Here is a 16,239-nt window from a genome sequence, read left to right on the forward strand (position 1 = left end):
TTGGTGGTTCCTGGGGAAAATATGGGAACTAGGAAAATAGAAAATTTGAAAGCCCATTTTCTTTCAGTCGTTAAAATTTTATCTTTGCTTGGCTTTAGGCCACATCTGCAAAGAAAGCATCCAAAATATATGCCCAACCCAGTTCTTTGGAGTACTCAAGAACCAGTAATCTTTGTCAGAAGCTGGAAAAAATCCGGAACCATGAGGAAAACTCCCCTGCAGGACTGAATGTTAAAGGGAGCCTGAGAGCAGGCTAAAATGCTTTCTAGGTGACCACCTGAATCTATTAGTTGAGTGGAATTGGGAAAAATGCAGCAATAAAGAGATGGGTTGAGTTTGGCCACTGACGACTGTGGACTTGATTTACAGGGATAAAAGGAAGAAGATGAGAGCAGGTTGACTGGTCTAAAATTCATGACCTAACACTAGGGGACTAGGCTTGTTAAGTTTTGGTGAGAGCCCATGGTCTAAAGGCAAGGCGACCAACGGGCACCTTGTGGAAGCTGAGTGAGGCAGCCTACATTGAGTTGACCAGAACCCGACCAGCTAGAGATTTTTGAGCTTGTGAATTGGTGTATATTGTTGCTGACTTTATGGAAGGCCTGCCCGGGTTTGACTTTGCTTATGGTTTCAGACTTCACAAGGTTGCAACAGGAACAAAGACTCTTCATGTCAAAATATATGCTTGTCTTCTCAGATAACTGGGTTGATGTAAGTGGGCAGTATATAAATTGGATACTCAAAATTGGGGTGACTACCTTCCCAACACGATTGCTGAAGAAAAATGTATGCATAAGCAAATGGTGTGAAGAAAACTGACGGTGCCCGGCTATCAAAAGATACAACATCTGGGGTCTTAAAGGCTTGAAGATAAACAAGAGGCCATCTGGTTGAGAAGCATCAAAGCCCACATGGCAGAAACACACCAGCTTGGCTGACCACGAAGTGTAGAAGGGACAAGTTATCAGATATCAAAGAACTAAACATCATATCAGTGGGTGCTCACCTTCCTGACATGACCAATGAAGACAAACATGTGCATAAGCAAATGTGGTGAAGAAAACTAATGGTGCCCGGCTATCAAAAGATATAACATCTGAGGTCTTAAAGGCTTGAAGGTAAACAAGCGGCCATCTAGCTGAGAAGCATCAAAGCCCACATGGAAAAAGCAAACCAGCCAGTCTGACCACAAGGTGCAGAAGGGATCATTTATCAGACATCAAAGAACTAAAAATCATATCAATGGGTGTCCAACTCCCTGATATGATAAATGAAGCAAACGTGTACATAAACAAATGTGGTAGAGAAAACTAATGGTGCCCAGCTACCAAAAGATATAGCGTCTGGGGTCTTAAAGGCTCAAAGATAAACAAGTGGCCATCTAACTCAGTAGCAACAAAGCCCACATGGAAGAAACACACCAGCCTGTGTGACACGAGTTGTTAAAGGGATTAGGTATCAAGCATCAAGGAACAAAAAATCATATCATTGAAAATGTGGGTGAGTGCAGAGTGGAGACTCAAAGCCCAATGGTAGCCAACCGGACACCCCTTGCTGAGGGGTTTTGGGGAGGAGATGAACCAGGCAAGGTACAGGGTAGCAATGATGAAACATATAACTTTCCTCTAGTTCTTAAATACTTCCTCCCCCCTGCTCCCACTATCATGATCCCAATTCTACCTTACAAATCTGGCTAGACTCGAGGATGTACATAGGCACAGATAGCAACTGGAAACACAGGGAATCCAGGACACAGGACTCCTCCAGGATCAGTGCTGAGAGTGGCGATGCCTGGAGGTTGGAGACAATATAGGGTAGAAAGGGGGAACTGATTACAAGAATCTATGTATAGCCTCCTCCCTGGCGGAGGGACAGCAGAGAAGAAGGCGGGGGGAGACGTCGGACAGTGTAATATATGACAAAATATTAATAATTTTTGAATGATGAAGGGTTCATGAGGTAGGGGGAGTGGAGAGTGAGGGGTGAAATGAGCAGCAGATATTAATGGCTCAAGTAGAAGGCAAATGTTTTGAGAATGATGATGGCAACAAATGTACACATGTTCTTGACACAATGGATGTATGTATGGAATTTGATAAGAATTGTACGAGCCCCCAATAAAATGATTTAAAAAAAGAGATTGGATTAGAAAAAAATTGGGATGACAAAGGCATGAAGTGGTTGGCTTACAAACTTTCACAGGTGGGGGACATACATATTCACAGGATTATAGGATTAAGGTGTAGGTGTTACTTAATTGCAATCATGAAGCTAAGGAATTATGAACAGGTGACAGGTTGGCAAAGGGTGGATTGAGTTTGTTAGTTTATTGTGCCAAATTGGTGATAAACATATGTAGGGTTAATTGAAGGACGTTGGCATAAATGCCTCAGTGAGTCTCACATTTCTAGTTCTCGGGTCTGTTTCTTTCTGATGGTCGACCAGGGTGTAGCTGCCTTTACTAGTTTTCTGCTTTCGCTGGTAAGGCTCACTTTCTGTAAGACATCCCTGAGGAGAAGACACATAAACCTATCCCAATACAGCCCTCAGTGCTGCAGCACCCATGTGGAGACGGCTGCCAGCACTGAGATGTATACACATCCAATCACTCGGATTTGCTCCTGCAGTCAGCATCATTGGGTCTGTTTTGTGAGATGGAGGAGGACTTTGTGATTTGGTATTGGACATATGGGTTAATCTTGGGCTTGTGGTTTTGGGCAGTACTAGGTTGGGATGTTTTCTTGATGCATACTTAACCTTTATAGAAAACTCTCTCTTATACACGAGTTTCTGTGGATTTGTTTCTCTAAAGTACCCAGACTAGCACAGATGGCAACCCCTGCTTGTTTTGAATTTCCATTTTCTTAGTATATTTTTTCCAGCCTTTTTCTCAGCATAGTGTATGTAATCTTGAGATATGTCTCCTGTAGGCAGCTGCTGTGTTTTCAAAACCAGTCTGTTAGTCTCTGTGTTTTAATACCTGAGTTCAATCCATTGATGCTCAGGATTATTCCATCCGTCTTTGTGATGTGAACTTGTACTTTTTCTATTGGGTGTTTTCCTACCTCCAGTTCTGTTCAGTGTGCTGTGCCTGTGTGTGTGTATGTGTTTGTGTGTGAGTGTGTGTGGGTTTCTTTCTTACCTTCTTTCCACTGACGAGCCAATGGTATATTGGGGGATGTTTTTTCTTTTGCCCTTTGGGTGGGGTTGTTCTATGTGGTATTCTTTTATTTGTGTTTGGTGAGCGCTGTTCTTATCCCCAAACTGGGTCAACAAGAATATTTTGTAAGGTTGAGGTTCTTTTAATGTATTCGTTGAGTTTTTCCTTATCTGGGAACATGCTTACTTCTCCATCTATCTTGATAGATGGATAGAGCTGGGTAGAGTATTCTTGGTTTTGTGATATTTTCCTTCTATTTTTGGAATATATTTCTTCATTTTCTCTTCTTTTTAAAAGTATCCACTAATAGATCTGAGCATATTCTTATTTGGGTACCGCTATAGTTTACTGCTTCTTTTTCTGTAGCAGCTCTCATGACTTTTTTCCTTTTTCTCAAAGTTGGATAGTTTAACAACGATTTATGCCATGATGACATCTTTTTTGAATTCAGCCTAGCTGGTGTTCTTTTGGTCTCCTGAATGGTTACCTGGTTTTCATTCACTACCTACGGAAGTTTTTTTATTTTATTTTAAATAATTCCCTTACTAGTTTTGCGGTTGACTTATTTGTTGTGTCTTCTTCACGTACACCAATAATTTTAATGTTGTTCTCCCTTATAGCATCAGACATGGGTCTTAGGATTTCTTCAGCTTCTCTGATTATCTTATTTGACTGCCTGTCCTGTTTGTTGAAGTCTGTCTGTTTATTCTCTAGGTCACTGGTGCAACTCTCTGCCTCCTCAAGTTTATTGGCAAAGTCTGTTCATTTACTACTGGATTTTGTTATTTCATCCCTTAGATTTTGTATTTTCCTTTGGTGTGTGGGCTTTATCTCCTCTATCATTTCATCAATTTTCTGTATTATTTCTCACATATCCTGTATGACTCCAAGCATCATTTTGAAGATTTCTTTCTGTGGCAGATCAATGTCTGATTTTCAATGAATGTTGTTAGATTCAGGACTTCTTCTGACCCTGCCTTTGCTTTTTCCTGTTTTGGTTGTTGTTGTTGTTATTGTTGAGGGTGTTGGGGAAGATTGCTTTTTGGGTTGTTTGAGAGGAGCCCAGCACCAATTCCAAAGAGTCATGGAGAACTGGACACTCTCTATGATAGACTAGTAGGAATTCCTGTTTGAACTACCTGCAGCTATGCACTGTGGAGTGGGCTACTGCTTTATCCTCCTGTGGTTTAACTCTTTCCCTAGCCAACAATTATTCTGTTATTTGTAGGATAAGTTGGATGGTCCCCATAGGGGAAGCTGGTTGAGTGGTTGTGGACCTGTGAGTATGCTTCTACACTGGATGATCTCACAGGTAGCCTTAGTAGTGTGGCCCATGGTGGTTTGAGGCAACTCACAGGGTGTTTGTGGATGCCTCCTGCAACTGGAGTGCTGTGGAGAGCCAGTGGGTGTGCCCACTTTGTTGTAGAGCATCATGGATGGTGGACTGAATTATGCTCTTGGCTACATTGCCATGTAAATCTGGCAATGATTCCCATAGCAGCTTGGATCGCTGTAGGTTGTTGGAGCTGCCTTAGACTATGTGAAGCACTATGGCATGTGGGAGCTAGTTCCCTCAGCCATGTGGGACCATAGAAGATGGACAGGGCCTCCCCCATCCAAGTGTTGCATCCCAAAGGAGGAGAGGGATTTCCCCAAGCTGCTTGGAGGACCTTGGAGGGTAGATTTGAGTTCCCCTGCAATAGAAGATCGGCTGGATTTCCCCAGCTTCTTGTTATGCCATAGAGAGTGGCCAGGCAGGATTTATCCTAGCCATTTAAAGTGCCTTGGAATGTTGCCATGAGTTCCCTTAGGTAGAGGATGGGCAGGACTTCTCCAGCTGTTAAGCGCTCCGCAAACTGGGTGGAGAGCATGCATAATTGTCCTAGAGAAATGGGAGTAGCTTGGAGGCCAACAGTTGTGTGTGAGAGGAAAGACAGGGGAAAAAAAAGCAAAAGAAAAACCTGATCACACTGAGATTGTTGGGGGAAGGGGAGACGAGAGAGAAACCAAAATAACTATATAACTGTTCCCCGTTCACCTGATTGTGGGGCTGGAGGGGTTTAAACCCTGTACTGAGGTGGGAGTAAGTTGTTGATCTGTTGAGATAAAGTCCTTGGGCCTGCTGGAGGAGCCCTGCTCTGGCTGAGACTGTGGCAGGGATAACGCTCAGCCTTAGCCGGCTTCCACAGTGGTAAGCCAAAAGCCCTCAGCTCCTCAACCTAGGGGATCTGTGCCTACTTATCTTTATGCTACTCTTCTAGCGACCCGGCAGTGTGGAGTTTCCCTCTCAGTGACTCTCCTGCACTGATAGCTGCAGAGTCCATCTGGTGCGTGTTACTTAGTTGCCCACCCCCCCGCACTTTGATTTTCACTATTTGACTATTCTAAATGAGGTGAGCTCCAGACCTGAAAGATGACTAAGGGCTATAGTCTTAGGGGTTCCATCTGTTTCTATGTAACCACTAACCATAAAATAATATTTTATGATTTTCAGTTTTGTTCTAAATTTTTCTTCCACTATCAGGACATTAGAATGTGATCCTTTTCAGGGCAGTTGTTAGTGAAACCTGAACACTATCAAGTTCTGTTCTCAAGGTTGTAGAAACTGATGTTTGTATGGCTCATTGGTATTTTGGACTAATTGTTTCTATATATCTTTTGATTTTCATAATTTTCTCTCCTTATGATGGTGTGAAGCCCATAGTTGAACCTTAGATGACTGCACACAAACTTTTAAAGATCCCAGCAGATACTTATCAAAGTTATTTCCATCTTTAAGAAAATAATAAGCAGGCTCCAGGGGGGTCCCCAGGGAGGTCCTACTTCTGATCTCTGTATTTTCAGTCGGACCGATGTCAAAGGAAACTGTGGTGGACACAAGAAAACATCAGGGCTCATTACATTATACAGACCAAGTGAAGACTTTGGGGGGTATGGGCTGTAGTTTGAGGAGGTGAAAACACAGAGAAAGGGCAATTTTTCATAAGGGAGAGTTTGAGACTTCACCAGAATTCACACAATTCTGGATAAACTCAAGTAAGTAAACTTCAGGAGCTGAGGAAGGTAACAACATTTCAGTCAATAGAGTGTTGTTCACATGCACGATTCTTCCCAGAAAGTGCTTCTGATTTCCTATAGATGAAACAGTTTTTCTTTTTGTTGTTGTTTTAAATATCAGCAGGCTCCTCTCTTTCAACCAACCCTTTATCCCACCATCCACAGAGTGAGGTCTTGGCTTATGTCCTTGCTCAGGGAAGGCTATGCAAGGTTGACTGGGCAAAGCAATGGTGCCAGGACACAGATTTGGCTCTTAAAGTGAAGATCAGAGGCTGGCATTTACAGAGATCTGGGTTTCATTATATTATTCTCTGTATAACAGTTTTCCCACCAATAAAACAAAAGCATTCTAAGTGCCTGCCTCATAGTGGTTGAGGAATGTTAAATGGGAAGTGAGTTCATCACTAAGCATAGATCTTGGCACTGAAGAGGCCGTCAGTGAATTTTAAATGCCCCTTCTTGGTTTGACAGCTGGTAGGTTGTGGACTCTGCTGACTCCTCTTTGTTCAATGCCTGGCCAGTGGGGCCTCCTTCACGAGGTTAACTCATATGATAGCATGAATTGGGTATGAATGGGCTCAGCTCATCCTTCGAAAGGATTTATTTTGATGGATGTGCAGACACTGCCCCAAGAACTCAAAGTCGTAACTATCACACATGATTTCCGTTAGCAGGAAGCAGGCATCCCTAAGTTCCATAAGTGCCCATGGCTTTCACTCATGAGCATTTAAAGAGCACGGTGTCCACTTGCACACAAGGAGAGCTGCTGAGAATCTACTGGGCCCTTAGGCCCTGTATACATATCTTAGACACTACTAACTACCCTGTTCCTGAACCTGATTCCCCTCAGTCTGACAATGTAGGCAATATGGCTTAATTTTAGGAGAGTCTTCTGGGCAGAGTAAATCCAAGTTTCTGACCACATGGATATCCTAGAAACACTAGGTGCTTATATAAGTCCTAAAATATAATAGAGGTAAGTTAGTAGCTATATTGGGTCCTGGGACACAGGAAGAACTAAACAGGTGTGATGTGGCAGGGAGAACCTGAGAAAGGGTTATTGGAACCCAATGAGGTCCTTTTGAGGCTTGACCAGTTCCCATGCAGAGGGAAGAAGCATACATTTTGACTTTGGATTTTTGTGTGCAACTTAGCAGTTTCTGCCTCAGTGGTGGGGGGTCCTTACGGGAGGACTTCTACTCTCACTTCCTGTTCCTCCCTGGCTAGAAAACCAAGAAATATCCAAACTCATTACCATCCTGTTGATTATGACTCACAGTGAACATATAAGACATAAAAAACCTGCCCATTTAGGTGTCTAAGACTTTAAATCTTCACAGAAGTGTCCTGCGTCATCTTTCTTCAGTGACTATCACCTATCCTCTATCCTAAGAGCAGCAGTTATATATGACTTCTCAGTCATACCTTGAGATATGCCAGACTAATCCAGGGGACAAGGTATAGTACTCTGAAGGACCTGTCTTACAGGGACCCTGCTTACAGTGAACAGATTCTAGCCTCCTGTGTGGTCTAATAAACTGTCCCTTTGGCTAGTGTTTGAACCAGCTGCAACCACTTCCATCTGATGTATCAGAGAGGAAAAAAAATAAGGCGTCTGTACCTCATTAGTCCTCAAAACAGAGCTCAATTAGGATCAATTACAGGTCACTTCTCAGACCTGTGAGCAAGTTCCTGTAGCATTGGGACTGTTCAGATGTAGGGAAATGTCAAGGTCCAGCTGGTGCCCATACCCACAGAAAAGGGTATGGGTTTAATTATTGCACGCCTGAAGTATGAGGGAGTCATGCAAAGGCTGATTCCATGCTTTGTCTTTTCTACCTAGTTTTGGGCTTTGCAAGCTTCCTAACATCTTTGAGACTGAGATTCTTCCTTTGTAATTTGATGATGGATTAGACTATTCACAGAAATAACTCACACAGTAATTGTGAGGATAATACAGCACTGGGAAATACTATGTTCACTTTGAGTAGCTTACCAAGTATATGTACAACCAACTACTTACTAAGTACAAGGCCAACCTAACATATACTCTCAGCAAATGAGTGCTAACATAATGTTTACTCTGGAGCTCAGATTTCAGAGGTGTTGGAAACATCAAAAAGTTGAGTTTTTCAAACTAAAAACAAAACCAACACACATATCCATTTTACGTTCTTGTTGCCAAATCTCAGCCAGGTTTTCCTCTTCCTTTGGCAAACTGTTAGGTTCCATGTGCCTTCCCAAGGCATTCACTATCTATATATCCATATGGACATTATCTTAGGCCTAAATTCCGTGTTCCACAAGCTCTAGCAGCTTGACAATATCAGTTATTTGACCTAGAGGGACTTGAATCCCTTTACACCGCAATTGCATTTGATAGTGAATGTTAATTGCTGGCCCTTTAAATGTTGCCTTGTTCACTTAATAGATATTGTATAAGGGTAGGTAAAAGAAATAGTCTAAGACTTTAGTTAATACAGGTATAAGTTTATTCCAAATAAAATGTGCTTAAACATGAGCCTCTAATCAGTGGATGGCTGTACACAAGTTGTGTTGGTAATACACTTGTCTTAGTCTCATTACAGTATGTAATAACAAAACAAAACATAGCAAAAGTCCAATAAAAAACAGATTTCAAAGTGATCTGTTGGGTCCATTAAATCAAGGCAGAAAGACCAGCACAGGAATCTATAGAGACTATTTTCTAGATTGCAAAATGGGTAATCTTGATGGATTTTCTTGAAGAACAGGATGATCTCAGGTGCTAATTATGAAGAAAATTGAAAACTACATCGGTAAGGGAAAACTCCAGTAAAGCTGAGTCAATAAATTTTTTTTTCATCACAATATTGTACTTGCTCATTATTTGAGGGTAGCAAGCCTATCCTACAGAAATTCTACTGGGAAATTTTACCTATATGCTTTTAAGCCCTGATATTTCCTCCTCTTCAGGCTTCTTTTTGTTCTCAAAAGACAAAGCATAGCAAAAACCACAAAAAATTTAAAGAACACCTCAAAACTGCCACATTGATGTGCTGAATATTGAAGTGATCAGAATCCTTTGGTTTAGTGTTTAATAGAACTCATTGAATAATGTGCAGAAAGATAAAAAGACTATCTTCAGAAAAAAAGACTACCTTCATAAATATAGAGATGTAAATTGAGAAGCAACAGCTAAACTGATATTTTATTTAATAAAGGTTTCTCTGACTTTATAGCAATTATTTTGGACTTATGCTCATACATACAATTACTTTGTCCAGTGCCTAGCACAAGGCTAATCCTCACAGAAACAAAAGAGAAAATATTATAAAATAGCTGGCCTACATAGGCAATAATTCAGAATTTTTGAAGATGGATTTAGATTATTTAAAGAAATACACTGTACACTTTAAGACAACTGTGCAAAAATTTAAACAATTATTAATAATACTCTAAGGCATGAGTTAAACTGAAATCATATAAAATGCTCAGTTAAATTCAGATAAGACAGGAAAAAAACAGGAATAATGAAACAAAGAACAATTGTAAAATAATGTTACAAATAATACAGGTGACCCAATTATGTTAATAATAACTGTATATATGAATGGTCTGAATGCAGAAGAATTCCCAGTATGCCCACTTTTGAGGTGAAATGCATATAATAATTTCCCTCCAAGAGCAAAAGAGTATTTTATAGTAGAGAAATCTAATCAGTACCATACTTGTAATGTAATATGACTTGTATCACTCAGGATGAGTTGTATTGATTAAATGTATCCTTGATATCATATAGTGATAATTTCACTTTAACTCTGTGGTCCTCTTTTTAACCCCTGCAGTGGTAGGTCGAATTGTGTAGATAAACAAATCCAGTGACACTCATATGTGTCAGAGAGAGCTTTATATCAAGAAGTAAATATATATAAAGAACACATGCCAGCCCAGTCCATGAGTTTAATACTAGTCCACAAGTCCCTCTTCAGACTCACACAACCACATACAATGATGCAGAATTCAGGATTATCACAGATCAGTGTGTGCAAATGTCATGTGGATCCAAGGTTAGGATAAACATGGCAGGGCTTTGGCAACTCTCAGGCTGGCCAGCAAACAGGAGAGTGAAAGTAGAGAGGGGGAAGGTCTCAGGGCCCTCCTTATAAGAAACCAACCCCCTCAACCCCAAGGAAGCACGAAAAATCTATTACCTGATGTACAGGTTATATAGCACCCCTATACTTTTATATATCTTAAAGTTTACCTAAACTATCTAACTATCATATCTGCCTTAAATTGGGTCCTCAAGAAAAACAACACCAGTGAAATGTATTTATGTATATATAGAGGGGGATTATATCAAGGATATAGCTCACAAACAGAGAGGGATTTATATCAAGGATATAGTTCACACAATTGTAGAAATAGGCAAGGTAAAGTCCATGAGTCAGAAGTCAGATTGGAGGCTTCTCATGAATCATGCACCTTCAAGGGCTGAAAGATCCAAAAGCAGCAGATTAGACAACAGGTTTCTGGCAGCAGAGGCAAATTAATCCAAGTTTGGCAAATAAGATGTCAGGCTGCTGATGACTCCCAGGATCAATAGGAAACACAGTAGGTCCCTAGATGAAATATAAAGAACTGGATGTCAACAGTGACTCCATGTCTGTGTGCGAGTTTGAGTGTCAGCAAACCAAATGCAGGATCTAGACCCAGTGAAAAGCAGTTCAGCTTTCCCATCGCTTTCATTTATATTGTAAGTAGGCCACATACTTTAAAAAAAAAACATTTTATTAGGGGTTCATACAACTCTTATCACAATCCATTCATATACATACATCAATTGTATAAAGCACATCTGTACATTCTTTGCCCTCATCATTTTCGAAGCATTTGCTCTCCACTTAAGCCCTTTGCATCAGGTCCTCTTTTTTTTCCCTCCCTCCCCACTCTCCCCTTCCTCATGAGCCCTTGATAATTTATAAATTATTATTTTGTCATTATCTTGCCCTGTCCGGTGTCTCCCTTTATCCCCTTTTCTGTTGTCCGTCCCCCAGGGAGGAGGTCACATGTAGATCCTTGTAATCGGTTCCCCCTTTCCAACCCACTCACCCTCTACTCTCCCAGTATTGGCCCTCACACCCCTGGTCCTAAAGGTATCATCCACCCTGGATTCCCTGTGCCTCCAGCTCCTATCTGCACCAGTGTACAACCTCTGCTCTATCCAGACTTGCAAGGTAGAATTCGGATCATGGTAGTTGTGGGGGAGGGAGCATTTAGGATCTGGGGGAAAGCTGTATTCTTCATCGGTGCTATACCACACCCTGACTGACTCATCTCCTCCCCTACACCCCTCTGTGAGGGTATCTCAAGTGGCCGACAAATGGGCTTTGGGTCTCCACTCTGCACTTCCCCCTTCATTCACTATGGTAAGATTTTTTTTTTTGATGATGCCTTATACCTGATCCCTTTGGCACACTGTGATCGCACAGGCTGGTGTGCTTCTTCCATGTGGTCTTTGTTGCTTCTGAGCTAGATGGCCGCTTGTTCACCTTCAAGCCTTTAAGACCCCAGACACTATCTCTTTTGGTAGCCGGGCAACATCAGCTTTCTTCTCCACATTTGCTTATGCACTGTTTGTCTTCAGCGATCATGGAGGTGTGCAGCCAATGATATGATTTTTTGTTCTTTGATGGCAGGCCACATTCTTAAGGCTATCTTATCAAGGAGGATTACCAGGTCTTAACTGCCAAACCACTGAGAATCATGACCTAGAAAGTTGACTTCACACTAAACCTTAGCTATCACAGTGCATTTGTTGTCAATGTGGCACATGAAAACATTTCCTTATATCACACAAAATCTCTGAATAAAGATAATTATAAAGTTAGATTTGTACCTAACATGATATAGGTAGCACACATACAATCAATAAATATACCAACACTATTAAAATCTTAAAATATTTGATGCATACATACAAGGAAAAAATACAATTATAGCCCTTGCTTTTGCAACTGATCATGGGGCTGCAACTAGCATTTAGAACAATCACCATTCATCTCCTATTCCATATTCCCTTTGCCCTCAGCAAGCACCTCAGTTCATCACTGTATTATGATGAATTTTCTGGGAAAATATAAGCAAGATATATATTATCCATTTTCTTGATATAAAGAAATGAATTTTTATCAAGAAAGATGTGCAGCCCAGTTCAACTCAAGTCTATGAATCATATGTGACCTGGAGTCCCCTCCAGACTCACACAGCTGCCAACTGATGAAGCAGGAAGACAAAGCAGGAAGCTAGGAGATCACAGGTTAGTGGGTGCAGAGTTGTGTAGGTCCAAATTCATCAGGAACATGGCAGAACACAAATAGTTCCAAGGCTTCACAGGCTACATGGCTAGACACAAAATGCAAGCACGTAGGATGGTGAAGTGGGGCAAAAAGAGTTTTCAGTTCTCCTCGGTGTCTCTTGTAAAAAGGCCATATCCCCAGAAGGTATTCTCAGGCTGTGATCTAATTGACAGGTTGGACTTCACCTGTACCTTCAAACAGCTGCAACAAGCTTACATAAAATCTAACTGTTGAAGTCAATGCATTGACACTTGGCACCTGTACACATCTCTTTAACAATATATAATTTTCAAAGAAAAAAATTTAAATCATACTTGTGTCCAACATGATATGACTAGTGCAACTTCAAACAAAAGTGCATGGAGTTCACATACATCTTTTTAAAAGTTTTTTTTGCTGCATTTATTTCTTTAAAGTCATTTTATTGGGGGATCATACAACTCATCAAATCCATACATACATCAATTGTGTCAAGCATATTTGTACATTCATTGCCCTCATTATTCTCAAAATATTTGCTCTCCACTTAAGCCCTTGGTAACAGCTCCTCATTTCCCCCTTCCCTCATGAACTTTTAATAATTTATAAATTATTATTATGTTGTCACGTCTTACACTGTCTGATGTCTCCTTTCACCCACTTTTCTGTTGTCCATGCCCCAGAGAGGATGTTATATGTACATCCTTATGCTTGGTTCCACCCTTTCAACCCCATCTTCCCTCCATCATCCAGTATTGCCACTCTCACCACTGGTCCTGAACGGATCATCTGTCCTGGATTCCGTGTTTCTGTCTCTACCAATGTACATCCTCTGGTCTAGCCATAATTGTAAGGTAGAATTGGGATCATGATAGTTGGGGGGGGGCATTTAAGAATTAGAGGAAAGTTGTATGTTTTGCTGTTGCTACACTGTACTCTGGCTCCTCTCCTCCCCACGACCATTCTGTACGGTGGTGTCCTGTTATCTACAGATAGGTTTTGGGTTTCCACTCTGCACTACCCCTCATTTACAATAATGTGATTTTTTGTTCCTTGATGCCTGATACCTGGTCGCTTCTACATCTTGTAGTCACACAGGCTGGTGTGCTTCTTCCATGTGGGCTTTGTTGCTTCTGGGATAGATAGCTGCTTGTTTACCTGGAAGTGTTTAAGACCCTGGATGCTATATCTTTTGATAACCAGGCACCATCAGCTTTCGTCACCACATTTGCTTATGCACACATTTGTCTTCAGTGATCGTGTCAGGGAGGTGTGTATCATGGAATGCCAATTTAATAGAACAAAGTGTTCTTGCATTGAGTAAGTACTTGAGTAGAGGCCCAATGTCCATCTGCTACCTTAATACTAAACCCGTAAATATATGCACGTAGATCTATTTCCCAATCATCCTATATAAATATATTTACATATGTACATGCCTGTATTTAGACCTCTATAAATGCCCTTTGCCTACAGGTTTTTTCTTGATTTCATTTTACTTTCCTCTTGTCCCACTATCATATCAGCCTTCATTTGGGTTTCAGTAATTTCTCTTGGTTACATTTCCATTGCTGAATCCCTACAAGGCCTCTCACACCCTCCTTGCCACTAATTTTGGATCACTTGTTGTTCCCTTGTCCCTGGGTTGGTCAACACCACTTCCTTTCTCCAACCACCCCCTCTTCCATGTCCCCCAGGAATCATCGGTCCTGTTGTTTTCTCCTCCAGACTGTTCATTCAGTCTATCTTATCTAGATAGACCTGCAGTGATAATCATATGCACAAAAAACAAGGCAGAGCAAGACAAAGCAACAAAAGAGAACACAATGACAACAACAAAGAAAACCAATGGCCAAACATTAATTATTTAATTAAAAAAAAAAAAAAGAAAAGCCTGTAAATAGATCAAGGTCTGTTTTTTGACCTCTAAGAGTGTCCTCCAGTTGAGTCCAATGGGGTGCCATGTTCTGGAGCCAAAGTCTATACTTTGTACTCCCTACTCCCTACTCTGCTCCCCCTGCTGCTCTGTCACATGCACTTGGTGGGGTCAGACTGGACCAATCCTGACAGTGAGTCCCCAGTGTTGTTCCCCATAGGGCCATGGGGGAGTGAGGGAAGTCGTGTCTCATAGTGGGATCAGTCATATGGTCCACTCTGTGCATTGCCTGCTCTGAGTGGAGATATCGTCCTCCAGGCTTGGTGGACCAGGATGTGCTCCACTCTCTCTTCCTCCCCCTTCATTTGCTCCCATATGCTCTGATCAGACATGTCCCTCTCCCCAAGATACTGCTTCAGGGCTGTCCTCTAAATTCTTCTGGGGGGATGGGCAGTTGTCCACATAGCTGGGACTGGGGCTGGGTCCCCAGACCCCTCTACTGACTCCCCTCTCCATGCCAGCACGCTGCATTTGCACGCTGGAACACTGGAATGGATTTAAGCCTGGTCCCTATGGAGATATAAACAATACCCTCTCCTTGGGTGGGTTAGTGCCGTATTCCCCTGCCACACGTTTTCTCCCTTTATTTCCTTTCCTCCACCCTGCTCCTTTTTAGGTGGCTACCATATGTACCCCTGGATTTGGTCTGGCCCCTGTCATACTACCTTCCCCTCACTCCTGGAATATTTGTCTAGAGTAGCTGTTTTCCTGTGCCCATTTTTCATTTCTTTTCTATTTTTTAATAAACTTACCTCAGAGGATTCATGTTTTACTTGTCCTTTTGGGCTTGGCTTACTTCACTTAGCATAATTTCCTCCACTATGGCAATATGCTTCATGTATTCATCACTGCTTTTTAGCGATGCATAGTACTCCATTGTATGAATGTACCACTGTTTTTTAATCCATTCGTCTTTTGATGGAAAATTGGGTTGTTTCCATCTCCTCCCAATTGTGAACTATATCCCGTTGAACATTGGAGCACAGATGCATGGCCATAGTTTGTTTCTTGCCTCCTCTGGGTATATGCCCAGTAGGGGGATTGCTAGGTTGTATGGTAGCTCAATTTCCATCTTAGAAATCATCAAATAGATTTCCATAGGCTGTACATACCTACAGGTCCACCAGTAATGGATGAGAGTTCCTATCTCATCATAGCCCCTCCAATATTTGTTGCTTTCTGACTTTTTGAATTGGGCTATCTTTGAGGGTGTTAGGGGTATCTCATAGTTAATTTGCATTTCTATTATAGCTAATGATCGGGAACATTTTCTCATATGTTTATTGGCTATTTGGATTTCAGACTCTGTGAAACTTCTGTTCAGATCCTTTGTCCACCTCCTCAGTGGGCAGTTAGTTTTTCTCTTATTATAAGTTTGCAAAGTATTACAGATTTTAGTAATAAGGCCTTTGTCTGATGTGTCATAGCTAAACATGTTTTCCCAGTCGGTGGGCTCTCTTATTACTCTCTTGGTAAATACTTTTGATGTACACAGGTGGCTTATTTTCAATATATCACACTTATCAATTTGTGACTCCTCTGTATTTGTATCCTTCCCTATTTCTTGTAGCCTATGTATTCCCTGTGCCAAGGTTCTCAGGTTTGTCCCAGTTCCTTCATTAATGGGCCTAATTTTGGAGGTTTTTTTCTCAAGGTCTGTGATCCCCCTTGAGTTTCCCCTTGTGCAAGGAGTGAGGTAAGGGTCTTGCTTCATTTTCTACAGGTAGATATCCATTTTTTCTAGCACCATTTATTGAAGCAGGCAT

This window comes from Tenrec ecaudatus, chromosome 12 (genome assembly GCF_050624435.1).
Source record: "Tenrec ecaudatus isolate mTenEca1 chromosome 12, mTenEca1.hap1, whole genome shotgun sequence".
Taxonomy (NCBI): Eukaryota; Metazoa; Chordata; class Mammalia; order Afrosoricida; family Tenrecidae; genus Tenrec; species Tenrec ecaudatus.